A 14,734-nucleotide genomic window follows, 5' to 3' on the forward strand; every position below is an offset into this window, starting at 1 on the left:
GAGAATACCATGACCTGCTAGGAAAACAAACAAATTCATCCTGGAAATGGTCAAACTGGGCTGCTCCTTGGAGGCAAGGATTCTAAGGCTCTGTCTAACATACTTTGGACATGTTGCAAGGAGGGGCAGGTCCTTGGAGAGGGACATCATGCTTGGTAGGGTGGAGGGACAGCGCAGAAGGGAAAGGCCCCCTATGTGGTGGATTGATTCAGTGACTGGGGTAATCGGGATGGGTGTATTGGAGATGGTGTGATTGGCACAGGACAGAGCAGAGTTTAGCTATGTTGTACATAGGGTCGCTATGAGTCGCAAGTGACTCAGCACATAACAACAACAACAAAAACATTGATATCAGATGCAATAAGATTATGCTGGAGATTATCTAAAAACTACTGGAACAGCACATCAACAGAAAGCTGTCTGAAGTGCAGGCTGGATTTAGAAGAGGTCGTGCTACTAGGGATATTGTAGCTAATGTTAGATGGATCTTGACAGAAAGAGAATACCAGAGGAATGTCTTTCTGTGTTTCATTGACTACGCAGTCATTTGACTGTGTGGATCATGACAAACTGTGGATGACTCTGAGAAGAATGAGAATCCCAGAGCACTTGATTGTGCTTATGTGAAATCTATACTTGGACCAGGAGGAGGTCGTCAGAACAGAGCAAGGGAACACTGCATAGTTCAAAGTTGGGAAGGGTGGGTGTCAAGGATGTGTCCTATCTCCATTTCTTTTCTATCTATATGTGGACCAGATTATCCAGGACCCTGGCCTCTATGAGGAGAAGTGTGGGATCAGGATTAGAGGTAGAGTCATCAACAACTTGCGTTATGCAGATGACACAACCCTGCTTGTAGAAACTGAGGGGGACCTGAAGTGCTTGGTGCAGAAGGTCAAGGAATGCATCCTTCAATATGGATTGAAGCTCAACGTCAAGAAAACAAAGATTCTCACCACTGTGCCGATTGGCAGCATTATGATGGATGATGAAGATATTGAGATTGTTGACAGCTTCAGTTTGCTTGTCTCTACAATCAACACTCTTAGTACCAGCAGCCGGGAAATTAAAAGACAAATTGCATTGGGAAAGTCTACAGTCAGAGACCTCTTCAAAGTACTGAAGAGCAATGATGTCACTGTGGAGACTAAGGTGCACCTGAGACACACCCAAGCAACTGGAACAATGACAAGGAACTTCTAGAAATTTAAGCTGTATTCAAAAGAAACTGTCACAGAGATATCATTCCTGATGTCAGATGGTTGAAAGCACAGAATACCAAAAAGTTGGTTATTTATTTTATTGATTATACAAAGGCATTTTATTGTGTGGATAATTACAAATGATGGAGGACATTGAGAAAAATGGGAAACCCAGAACAATTACTTGTACTCATGCAAAACCTATAAGGAACTATAAGAAGCAGTTGTTTGAACAGAGCAAGAGGGCGCTGCATGGCTTATCTGGAAAGATGTGCTTTCTCCATACCTAGTCAATCTGAGCAAATCATTTGAAAAGCTGGATAATATGAAAAAGAATGGCATCAGATTTGCAAGAAGACTCATCAATAACCTACGTTATGTAGATGGCATAGTCTTACTTTCAGAAAGTGAAGAGGAAAAACTGAATTAAGATCAAAGCCTTAAGTCTTTCTCTGTGTTAGATCTCAATATCCAGGGGAAAATTTCCACTGGAGAAAAGATTGTTGTCAGTGATTTTGTTTTATTTTGATTCACGATCAGCACCAAAAGTAGCAGTAATCAAGAAATCAAAATATTCTGTCAAAGATAGCTCCAGAATGCAAAGGAGCAAGGATATCTGTTTAAAGACTAAGGTGTGCCAGACCCAAGTATTATCATTTTCACTTTCTTTGCATGTGTCTGAAAGTTGGACAATCAATAAGGAAGACTGAAGAAGAATAGATGCCGTTGTATGGTATTGGACAGAAGAGGATTAAATATCCATCATGAACTACCAAAAGAATAAATACATCTTATAGAAAGTACAGCACTTGAGTTCTCCTTAAAGGCAAGGACGGTGAAACTTTATCTCATATACTCGTGTTGTCAGGAGAGACCAGTCTTTTGGAGAGCCAGAGAACGAGATGAAGACTCTTACTGAGATGGATTGACACAGTGACTACCAGGATGGGCTTGAGCATATCAGAGATGGTGAGGATGGTGCAGGATAGGGCAAGGTTCAGATCTGTTGCTCATAGAGTTGTTACACATTGTAGTTGACTCAGTGACACCTAACAACAAATTCCACCCTTAATGGGAAGTTGTGTAGTTGTTTGATTTATCAGATCATGTGGGGACATTATGTAGTTTTCAAATTTTATCATTACATGCATATATTTTTGGGGGCACAATTCAATCCATGACTTTTACCTTGTTGAGAAATCCAGTTTTACCCAAGAAAGTTTTTTCTAGGTCTCTCTCCTGAAAGACCTCTCTTGGGCTTTTGACGTAACTTTCAATTGAACAGAAAACTCTGGTGGCCTAGTCCACACACAGGGAGTTGTGCTGATAACCCAGCAGCTGAAATACAGAAGCTCTAGTGACTCAGAAACTCACCGCAGGGGCAACAATGAGTTGGTTCCGGTTTGACAACACTGAGAACGTACTTAGACATGTGAGAATAAGAGACAATGAGCTTGATTTTTTAAAAAGTTATTTTATTGGGCCTGGTCCGGGCGCTATGGCTCCCGCAAAGAAGAGTGGTGAGAAGAAAGGCCATTCTGCCATCAAGGAAGTGGTGACCAGAGAGCACACCATCAGCATTCACAAGCACATCCATGGAATGGGATTTTTATTTTATACTGGTTTACTTACCAAAGTTCATATATATTGTTTTTCACACCAGATCTTTCCCATTTCCTTTACCCACCCCTCTCACCACTCATCAAATTATGTCACCTTATGATGACCCTCACCTATCCTCAGTTCTCTCCTCCCTCTTCCCCTCCTGAGATGCTCATACACTTTAACTGGTTACAATCATGGTCTTAAACAGTACTTACTTCTCCTTATGGGACTGAGTTAGTTCACTCAGCATAATGTTCTCCAGTACCTCTCAAGTAGTAATTTTCAAAAGCATTGCTCCTACATGTTGTGTACCAACTTGGTTTTTAATGGTTATACAATCCTGGAAACTCGGCTGCTTTTCCAGGTCTTAGTTTCCTCATTTCTAAGATTTCTTTCCACTTTGTGAGTCCTGGAAAGCAGTAGGATGGATCAAGTTGAGTGGATGCAACTGGATGCAAGGCAAATGCATAAAACAGTCCATATTCATCTCCACACTTCTTCACTGGAAATGTTCTAGAGACAGAGACTATATATCTCGTAAGTGTCTTGCTCCCAGGTGATTAATAAATATTAGCTATTGATAAAAGAGATAGAATAAAGATGGCAAAGTGTAACTGCCAGTTTCTCACAATCAAATGTGTTGGGTCTTTATTGACACCAAGACGGCTCTCCGAATGTTTTAGTGGCAGTTAATTTTGGTTTTTGTTTGAGGGGGGGCTTTTTTGTGTGTGTTTTTTTGCTTATTGCATTTGTTTTATACTTTTTAAAATTGAGATTTTAATGAAATTATAGAGAACTTGGATTTCCATTCCTACATTGTTGCACACCCTATTTGCTTTTTTTTTTCCCTTTCATTTTGTAAATGGAGTTTCTACCAACAAGCTTCGAAGAGAAAAGTCATTCATTCTATTTGAATAAGTTCACTTTCAATGTTCTTCCTCAGTTCATTTTTTTTTTTCCTCTGAAAAGCAAGCGATGTACATAACCAGGCAGACAAACTATCCTGTTTGTCAAAGCTTGTGTGATGAGTTTGAAGCCCACCTAGAAAATAATGTTTGGTAATAAACTCATTCTCAGATTGAAAAATAATTTCTCCATTCTCATTTTGCCCATACGAACCTTGTTTTCAAGACCAGGGTCTCAAAAACTTTAAAATCTTTATACTCTTGTAGCTCTGGTGACCAACCCAGGAAGGGCTGATGGTGTGAATCCACCAGCTGTCCTGTGGAAGATAGACATTCTCCTCCTATGTGATTTATAATTTCTGAAAACCAACTAGGGGTTTAGCTATGGGTCAGCTCCAACTCAGCAATGCACAACAGTGGCAACAACATCATTGTTAAAAACAAAGTTCTTTTAATAAATCCTTTAGTGATTATCTGCATTTACAGAAACGGAATGGTTTTTTTAAAAATTTTTATTATTTTTATGTGTACCATCAAATCAGATCTAACTGGTACAGGAGGATATTGCCCCCTCCTTCTCCAGCAGAGCATCTGGTGGATTTGAACCGCATACCTCTGGGATTGCAGTGCAGAAACTAAATGTTTTAAGTCAAATGGTAAAGTGCATGGGCATGGACTCATGCGTGTGGAGCATACTCCTATGATATAAACTGAAGAGAAGTCCACCCTTCCCCCTCTTATCTAGGACAGTCTTTTTTTTTTAATTTAGGTTGTTTATTTTTCATTTCAATGAACATCTACAGATATTTTGGGATTCCATTCATTCATTGTTGCACCCTTCTCCCCGCACAAACCCCTCCCCCCCATTTGCTCCTCTCCTTGAAAAGCAAAAGAAAAACTCCCTCATTGGTACACAATCCCCCCCCCCCCCCCGCACCTCACCAAACCCCACTCCCTACCCCCAAATATGTTCCACTCTGCAACCCTCATTGCATACTTCTAGGACAGTCTTTAAGACAAACTTTAGACCACTGTTGTTGACACAGTCTATAGACTACACAAAGACCCACATAACCTTCATTATGTATTAATTTTAATGAGACATTTTGTTTTGAAAAGGATAAGGCATGAATATATGATGTAATTACGGTTTTGGTTAAAATTACATTTTTTATGCAGTACCTTTGAATCAAGAAATTCTCAGTGGAAAAGAATGATTTTTGAGCTTTCTTTACTAAGCCGTGTTGCAAACTCTGTTTGGTTGTCCAAACAAGTTTTATTTCACAGAATAATTGGACTCAGTGCAGCCAGATATCCATGACAGTCACATAGTACAGCAGAACAGGTTTTTCTTATTTACTTTGGAAAAAAAATGCACCTATGTTACAACATTCAGTCCCAAGAAAATGTACTCATTATTGTTGTTCTTATGTGCCGTCAAGTCGTTTGCGACTCATAGAGACCCTATGTACAACAGCCCTAAACTCTCCTTTGTCCTGTGCCAATCGCACTGTCTCTGGCATTCCCATCCTGATTATCTCGGTCACTGAAACAATCCACCTCATAGAGGGCCTTCCCCTCCTGCGCTGTCCCTCCACCCTCCCAAGCATGATGTCCCTCCTTACAACATGTCCAAAGTATGTCAGATGGAGCCTCAGAATCCTTGCCTCCAAGGAGCTGCCTGGTTTAACCCTTTCCAGGATGAATCTGTTTGTTTTCCTAGCAGTCCACGGTACACTCAATACTCTTCTCCAGCACCACAGCTCCAAGGCATCAATTCTCCTTTTATCCTCCTTAGTCATTGTCCAACTCTCTGATGCATAACAAGTGATAACAAAGACCATGGCCTGTATCAGACGCACCTTAGTCTCCAGAGAGACACCATTGCTCTTCAGTACTTTGGAGAGGTTCCTAACAGTAGACTTTCCCAAGACAGTACATCTTCTAATTTCCTGGCTACTGGTGCCGAGAGTGTTGACTGTAGAGCCAAGCAAATGGAAACTGTGAACAATCTCAATCTCTTCACCATCCATCCTGATGCTGCCAATTGGCCTAGTGGTGAGAATCTTTGTCTTCCTGACACTGAGCCTCAATCCATATTAGAGGCTGCAGTCCTTGATCCTCTGCAGCAAGTGCTTCAAGTCCTCCTCAGTTTCAGCAAGCAGGGTTGTGTCATCTGCATGACGCAGATTGTTAATAGATCTTTCACCAATCTTGACCCCACATTTCTCCTCATAGAGCCCAGCCTCCCGTATAATCTGCATACAGGTTGAAAATGTATGGAGACAGGACACATCCCTGGCTTATGCCCTTCCCAATTTTGAACCATGCAGTGTTTCCTTGTCCTGTTCAGATGACTGCCTCTTGGTCCAAGTACAGGTTTCTCATTAGCACGATCAAGTGCTCTGGGATCCCCATTCTTTAATTATTTTAAAATGAAAAAGTAAGTGTAAACTGTAGTCTTCTAAAGAGTATGTTGTTGCACACTGTGTACTCAAAACCAACCCATAGCTGACCCTTCAACGGGTGTTCAGAGGCAATCATTCACACAGGAGGAGATTGCCCATCATTCTCCAGTATAGCAGGTGCTGAATTTGAACTGTGTGCCTTTGGGATTGCAGCGCAACATCTTACCATGTTCTGTTATTTTTATGTGCCTTTGAATCACTGGCAACTCACAGCGACCTTATGTACAACAGCCCTAATCCCTGCTCTATCCTGTGCTAATCTTATTGTGTCTGAGACACCTACCCCCACTACCCAAGTCACTGAATCAGTCCATCTCATCGAGGGTCTTCCTCTCCCGTGGTGTCCCTCCAATCTCCCAAGCATGATGTCCTTCTCCAAGGACTGGTCCCTACTTGCAACATGTCCAAAGTGTATCAGACGAAGTTTCAGAATCCTTGTCTCCAAGGAGCAGCCTGGCTTAACCCTCTCCAGGATGAACCTGTTTGTTCTCTTAGCAGTCCATGGTTTATTCAACACTCTTCTCAAACACCACAGCTCAAAGGCATCAATTCTCCTTCTATCAACATCTTACCATAGTAAAAACAATTTTAATAAGCCTTGCATTTCTGTACTAGTGAAGTTTTATCATCTGTCCTATAGGAAGATGTACTAGTAGAATGTAGTCAGACTGTGACATAGCTTGTAGTGCACTCTAAATTCTTCATTATAAAAACATTCAACAGTACAAGGACTTACAAATCAGGCAATGTTTTTATTATTACAGAGAAGTAGTTATCAGGTGGGTGAATTCTTTTTATGAAGGCTTTTTTTTTTAATAGAACCTGCCTTCCCTCATGTCTGTCTGTCTCTATCTCTCACTCTCACTCTCTTAAAAATGATTTTTCAGAAGTTCTCCCCTTAGAATATTTGTACTTAATTTTGAAGGCACAGAAAATTAGGTTTTATTCTCTGTTAGCCACTCACATCCAGAGACATTATGCCTACCGATGGTGCTGTGCGCAGTGGGCTTTCTGCCCTCTTGAACATGCTCTACGTGCCCAAGGTAGCTGCTGCCCACACACCCATGCTTGAATTCTCTGCTGCCACCTTAGAAAGATTTCTAGTGCCTCAAGCATGGGGTATAGGTTGTTCTATTGGTTAGTAGTGTGAGATTTTATATATATATAAATGGGTTGATTCAGTGACTGGGGTAATCGGGATGGGTGTATCAGAGACAGTGTGATTGGCACAGAACAGAGCAGAGTTTAAGGCTATTGTACATAGGGTTGCTATGAGTCGCAAGCAACTCAACGGCACAAAACAACAACAACAACACATAAGTATGATTAAGTATTGTTCACTTTCAGTTGGGGAAAGTCTTAAGATTTCTGTTTATGATAATCAGAAAGGTTAGATATCCCTTTACCCCTGTTCCTATTCCCTCAATTGTTATTTATGCCTCAGCTCCCTTTAGTCTCATTTCCCTAGCATCGCTGCCCTGAACTCTTCTTGCTAATATCAGCACTACCACTCAATTACCAAATCTTCTGGACATTAAGATCTCATTTAATTGTTCCATAACACTGTGGCCAACACTTGTGTTCTTGAACTTCTTGAAAATAAAGCCTTGGCTTTATTCTACTCTGCTTTTCTTTCCTATGGACTGCTAACAGAACAAACAGATGAGTCTTGGAGAAAGTGCAACCAGAGTGCTCCTTGGAGACAAAGATGAGAAAGCTTTGTTTCTCATATTTTGAGATTGCTGCTGGGAGAGGATACTACTTGGAAGGGACATCATACTTGGGAAGGTGGTGGGTCAGGAAAAGAAAGGAAGAACCTTATCTATATGGATTGACACAGGGACTGCACCAATGGACTCAAGTATGTCAGAGATGGCGAAATGGCACAGGATTAGGACAGGGTTCAGATCTGTTTGTTCACAGGGTGGCTATGAATCATACTCCAATCAATAGCACCTAACAATCACCACCTTTTCTTCTTTCTCTACTCCTCTGATTGTACCATCTCTGGTTTCTTTGTCCTCTGCTCTTATTACCACATATTCCTTCTAGAAAATGTCACTTATTCTGATGGGTTCAGCTACTGCTTGGGGTTCCTGACCTCTGAACTTGGGTCCTCTCCACACCTCCGTATCTAACCATCTCTAGGTTATCTAATGTCTCAAGGGCATCATCTCAGACTTGATATGCTTACCTTTCAAGATCAACTTATTATCTTCTCCTTTAATTTCCTTATCTCAATGACATAACCAAAACCCAGGCTCACAAGTCAGAAACCTCATCTTTATTCTGGACTCTTTTAAAAATTGTTCACTAGGTTTTTCTGATTTTCCTTAAATATCTCTCAAGTAATTTCCAAGTCACTACTGAGATCTCTGTCACTTATCTAAAGAAGGTTTCCAGTAGTTCTACTTTCAGTCTCATCATTTCCTCCTTCCATATCCTCAATATTGTTTTGTTCCTATGCTTACCTCTCCATCTTTCTTGTGCTTCTCTATCTTTTATAGTATGAGTGAGACTCATAGTGACACTATGAGCAACAGACTTGAACCCTGTCATGTCCTGGGTCATCGTTGTCATCCCTGTAAGGTGACACCATTGCTGTGTCACTGTATCAGTCCATCTTATAGAGGGTCTCCAATCTTTGGCTGACTCTCCACCTTTCCAAGCATGATTCTTCTCCAAGGAATAGCCTCTCCTAACAACATTCCCGAAGTATGTGAGATGAATCTTCACCATTCATGCTGTTAGGGCGCACTCTGGTTGCATTTTCTCCAAGATTTATCTGTTTATTCTTTTGGCAGTCCGTGGCGTGTTCAGTGTTCTTCTCCATCACACAAGTCAAAGGCATTAATTCTTCTTCTGTTCTCCTTACTCATTGTCCAGCTTTCCAGTGCATAGAAAATAATTGGGAAAAAAACCCTACAAAACCACCAATGCTTGAGTGAGGTGCATCTCAGTCTTTAAACTGATATCATTGCTCTTCAGGACTTAGGACAGGCTTTTGACGGTAGATTTTCTTAATGCTATATGTCTCCTGATCTCCTGACTACTGGTTTCAATGATGTTGATAGTGGATCCAAAGAAGATGAAGTCATTGACAATGCTTTCAATCTTTTCTCCAGCTATCATCATGTTGCCTATTGGCCCAGTGATGAAAATTTTTATCTTGATTTTGAGATGTTATCCATTGAAGTTATATATTGAACTCCTTATTGAAGTCCTTGATTTTCAGCAGCAAGTGCCTCAAGACTTCCTCCTTTTCAGCAAGCAAATTTGTATGATTGGCTCTGGTTTTGGCACTTTATTCATTGTCCTTACCTTAGTATCTCATAACCACCATCAAAGAGGTTATCCCCCTCATTTTCCTTCATTTTTTAAAAAAATTGATATTTTAATGAAAGTTTATAAAGAACTTGGGTTTCCAGTCATTTACTTATTTCAGAGTGTTTACCAACATCCTAGATTTATTCATTAGATACCAGTAGAATATTGTATAGGCTGTCAGAAGAATGAACAGATCTGTCTTGAATGAACTACAGCCAGAGTGTGCCTTAGAACATAAGATGAGTACATTTCCCTACAATAGTTTGAAGATGTTCTTAGTAGGGACCAGACCATTTCATCATACCTGGTAAGATGAAAAGTGGGGAGACCCTCAATTAGAGAGATTGATACGATGGCTGCAGTGATTGACCCAGTGGAAGCCACAGTTGTGAGAAGGATTCACAATCAGGTTATGCTTTGTTCCACTTTTCACAGAATTGCTATGAGTTGGAACAACTCGCAAAAACATAACAGGTGGGAAAATACTGGTCTCCTAATTCCATCAAACTGTGACAACAAAAATATGTCTAGACATTCCCCTGGGCTGAAAGGCAAAACTTCCTTTAATTGAGAATTCACTCAAACTTGTCAAGTTGGAATCAACTTATACTTGATCCTCCATGGTTTTTCAGAGGTTTTAATTAGCACAGGAGGGGATCACCCATCTTTCTCCTGGAAGTCACTGGTGGATTTGTACCACCAGATAGTTAACACCTTTAGGCTAGCAGCATACCTCCCCATGGATTGTGTTGCCTGCTCTAAATGTCTACTATGATCAAATGATGTGGACAAAATGGTACTACCACTTTGGAAGAATGTTTGGCATTTCCTCAAAAAGCTGAACATAGAAATTCCATATGACTCAGCTATTCCACTGCTTGGAGTATACCCTACCAAAGTAAGAACTGAGGCACAAACAGAGGCTTATACACCAAAGTTCATAGCAGCATTATTTACCATAACATGAACATGGAAACAGCCCAAATGCCCAACCTCAATGAAATGGATTGAGAAATTATGGTACAGATACCCAGTAGAATACTATGCAGCACTCAGGAACAAAGAATTTGTAACTTACTACCTAACATGAGAGGAGCTGGAGAGCATTGTTCTAAGTGAACTAACTCAGTCTCATGAGGACAAATACTATATAAGACCATTATTATAGTATGAAAAATAGGATCCAAGGGGGTGGGGCTTAATCATAGGATCACACAATTTAATGGGTGAAGAGAGGGATTGGTAAAGAAAAGGGGAAAGACCTCGTGTGAAAAACAATGTATATGAACTTTGTATGTAAACCAATATAAAATATAATTTTTTTTTAAAATTGCCAGGTTGTTACTAATTTACTTTGTGGTATCTCCTCTGAATACTTGCTACTGTATACCTTGTTTTAAATTACAAAAATTAGGATATCTTACTAGACTAAACCAAAAGAATGTCATGGAAATTACAGTATTTGACGAATTAAGCAAATTGGGACATTATTGTAACAACACAGCTGCAAGACCATCTCACATTATTTCTCAGCCAGAACACTAGGCAACAAGTCCACATGATAAAGCCCTGAGGAGATACATGAAGGTTAAGAAATGTTTTCAGAGAAAATAAAGATACATGTACACAGTGCTTTATTCAGCAGGGAATAATATTTCAATGTCCTTGGTTTTCAGAAGACAAACAAAATTGTATTAAATAAAAAGGATTGCCAAATCCACCTGAAAGGTTAATGTCTCTCTGAATTATTTTTAAAGGCTTCAAAGATTAAGGAGGGAGAAAGGGGCTATTATTGTGTTACCTTGTGACCTGTATCACTGGGCATTTATCTACACTACCAAGAAGGTATTTATTTAATGTTACAGAACAACCAAAAGAATTAGCATGGAATTAAGAGTGTTTTGCTAAAAGAGAAAATTACAAAGTGTCTCATTGCATGGAACCAGAGAATGTGTCAGGATCTGACGTTCATTTAACTGGTAAATTCCATCTTAATTCCATCTTTTTTTGCTGATAGAAAGACCATGGCTTTTCTTAGGAGAAGGATATTCTAACTCTAACTTAACAGAGGTAGTTATGAAAAATGTTGTCCCTCCCCCCCCACCTTTTTTTTTATTTGCACTGTTTATTTCATCTCTAGAAAAAGAATCCCAGGATCTTTCCTCCTGTGTGTTTTTGTCTTGCTTCCTCGTGGTCCATGATGCCAGCTGAGATTGTCAGTACAATGAAACCAAACTGACGGGACGGGAGCAGATTATTCTGCCACTTTTCTAGATCTTTGAGCTGCACATCAAATAACGCCACACTTGTTTAACCTGCCTGTGAGGTTGACAGCAATTTTCTCCGCTCTGTGATCATCAATGATTTCAAATTCGCCAATGTAGCCATGCTTCATCATCACAGTCAGGAACTGCACGATGACTTTGGAGCACAGACTGATGAGAACCTGGCCCTTGCCTCTCTTCTCGGCATTGTTGATGCTCTTGAGCACATCGGCCAGGACGTTCATGCGCATCATTGTGGCGGCACGGAAAGATGGTCCCTTTTAACAGAGGTGGTTTAATAGAGTGGTTAGACTCAAAGATAGAGCTCAATCTCCTGAGTTCAAGTCCAGCATCATCTGTGATAGCAGTAGTATCCAAGGCTGTTGTGAGCTAATACATGTAAAGCCCTCAAAACAGTGCCTGGCACATGACAGATATCTAATGAATAGTGTTATTTTTAGGTGATATCACGTCACCTCCAACTCACAGCAACCCAGAGCACAACAGATTGAAACCTGTCCATCTTGAATCATCCTCACAAATCGCTGCTGTGCTCAAATCCATGTTAGTGACGCTACCACTCTACCTTGTTGAGTATTTTGGTCTGCTTTTCTGACCAACATAATGTCTCTCCATGTACCTGACCCTTCTGACCATATGCCCAAAGTATGGGAGACTAACTTGAACCATCCTTGCCTCTAAGAAACAATCTGCACTTACTCTAGGAGAATTGGCTTATAATTTTGGCAGTCCATGGTATATTCAATGCCAACCCAACTCAACTCTTCAATCTTTCTTATTCAGTCACCTGCTGTGCATCTGAGAGCTGGACAATGAATAAGGATGACAGAAGAATAATTGATGCCTTTTAGTTGTTGGTGTTGGAGAATACTGAATGAATCAAAAGAATAAACAGATATGTCTTGGAGAAGTTAAGCCAGACTGCTCCTTGGAAGCATGAATAGTAAAGCTTCATCTCACATAATTTGGGTATGTTGCTAGGAGAGGCTATTCCTTGGAAAGGGGCATTATGCCTGGAAATATGGATGGTCAGCAAAAGAGAGGAAGACCCTTAGCAAGATGGTGCCTGGCAATAGGCTCACATGTGTGGGGGTTGGTAAGGACAGTGCAGGATAGGACAAGGTTCAGATCTGTTGTTCAAAGAGTCTCTATGAGTTGCATGCCACTTAAAGGCATCTAACAACAGCAATTTCTAGAGTAAAAGCTTTAAACCAAGTGTATTAATAAACATCTGATAGGGTACCATGTAAGAAATCATATGGTGAATCCTTTGGAATAGTTGCTGCTTCTACATACATGTCAATGTGTCCACAGATTCTTTATCTCCAGTCCAGACCTCTTCTCTCTGGGCTCCAGGTGCTCCTCCTGGTCATCTTCACTAGAATGTCTTCACATAAGTTTAAAATCCTTAAATGGACACTCATGCTGTTATTTACTCTACCCTCCTCGATGCTCTTAATCCCTTTCCCTCCAGCTCTGTTCAGCAAATGGTACCATCATCTATCCAAGCACTGAAGCTAGAAACTTGAGTGTTGCTGTGAGCCCTTTTGTCTGCCACAAACCCTACATCTGATTTATATCCAAGTTATAAGTTTCTACCTTTGAAGTATATTTCAAAATGTTTCACTCTTTCCCCACCCCCATCTTGCCATCACGCTAATCTAAGTCACTCTGTTGCCTAGAATAGTTTTGTAATTGTCTTTCTTTTCATTGCTGGCCTTCTCTTGTGTTTATTAGCCAATAAAAAGACTAACATTCAAAATTAGAGATATGTTGTCTCATTTATATATTTTTTTTCCTGCTGTGACTTCTTATTGTATTTAGGTTGAAACCAAAAAAGGTTAAATACTTACGTGTCTACAAAGTCCTGTGTAGCAGCTCCCCACCCATTTCTTCAACCTTATCTTGCACGTCTCCAGGGTGTCATGAATTCCAGACATGCTCACCCTCTTTATGTTCTCCTTCATTCATTCTGTTCCTTCTGCCTACAAAAGTTCAGTGCCACTTCACTAACTCATATAGCACCTCCTCAGAGAGGCTTGCCTTGACCTTCTGATCTTTGGTATTCTTTACTATAATACTGGTTTTGCAACAACCCTATCCAGAGTCAAGAATAGTTCATTCACCTGGTTTTTCTTCATCCTAGATTACAGAAGGCAATTTGAAATTTCTAATCCTCATTATTCCAATTTACAGAACAATTTTCTAAGTAATATCTTTCTTCCCCATATTGCTTAAGCTGTGCAAGTAGATTCTTCTGAGATTAGATACAAGAATCTCTCACTGGAGAACTGAATCTCCACTGGAATGAGTTGGTATCATCTGAATAAATCAATAGATCTATGCAGCTTGGTTAATGAGGATGAGTCTTGCTGAAGCTTATTCAACTCTGTGTCCCTGAGCTTCTGACCCTTTGGGACTGATCCCCACACCATGTTGTAGTGACACCATCCAGATGCCCATCCCATCTTAGTTCAGGAAGTTCCATCAGAGCAGACTTCATTTATGTGGTTTAGCCAATCACCGAGCAAGCTAGCCTCCAGGCAGAAAGGCAGATCAGGTGACTTTACAAGAGTCCTCTCTGCTCAATGAGCAGAACACAGTCCAAGAAGCTTTGGCACTGCTGCAAGCAGGAGAGCTGCTCTGTATTGCCAAGACATGCTATTTTGAAATATGTTTCAGGAGCATGCTATTTCCAGTTGCCTTAGGAACTACTGCTAACAGGCTCTGGATAAGCTAACAGCCTCCATACTCAAGCCCTTTCACTTCTTAGTAATAACACCTATCTGTGGAGAGTGCCTGGTTTCCCACATGTTCCACAGCATCTCATCTGATGTTTAGCTCCATCCTCGTTAGTAGGAAGGATATGAGGTTTGAGCACCAACTTGGTGATAAAAAAATAAAATTCAGAGAAGTATGAAACTCTCTTAGTAAGTCAATAG

At 40.4% G+C, this 14,734-nt stretch overlaps 1 pseudogene; it reads right to left on the reverse strand.

Annotated features, from left to right (window-relative positions):
• Positions 1-11,643: 11,643 nt before the first annotated feature.
• Positions 11,644-12,025, reverse strand: LOC102844067 (annotated as a pseudogene).
• Between the last annotated feature and the right edge of the window lie 2,709 nt (positions 12,026-14,734).

This window comes from Elephantulus edwardii, unplaced genomic scaffold, assembly GCF_000299155.1.
Source record: "Elephantulus edwardii isolate Elephantulus edwardi_28Jun2011 unplaced genomic scaffold, EleEdw1.0 scaffold00360, whole genome shotgun sequence".
Lineage (NCBI taxonomy): Eukaryota > Metazoa > Chordata > Mammalia > Macroscelidea > Macroscelididae > Elephantulus > Elephantulus edwardii.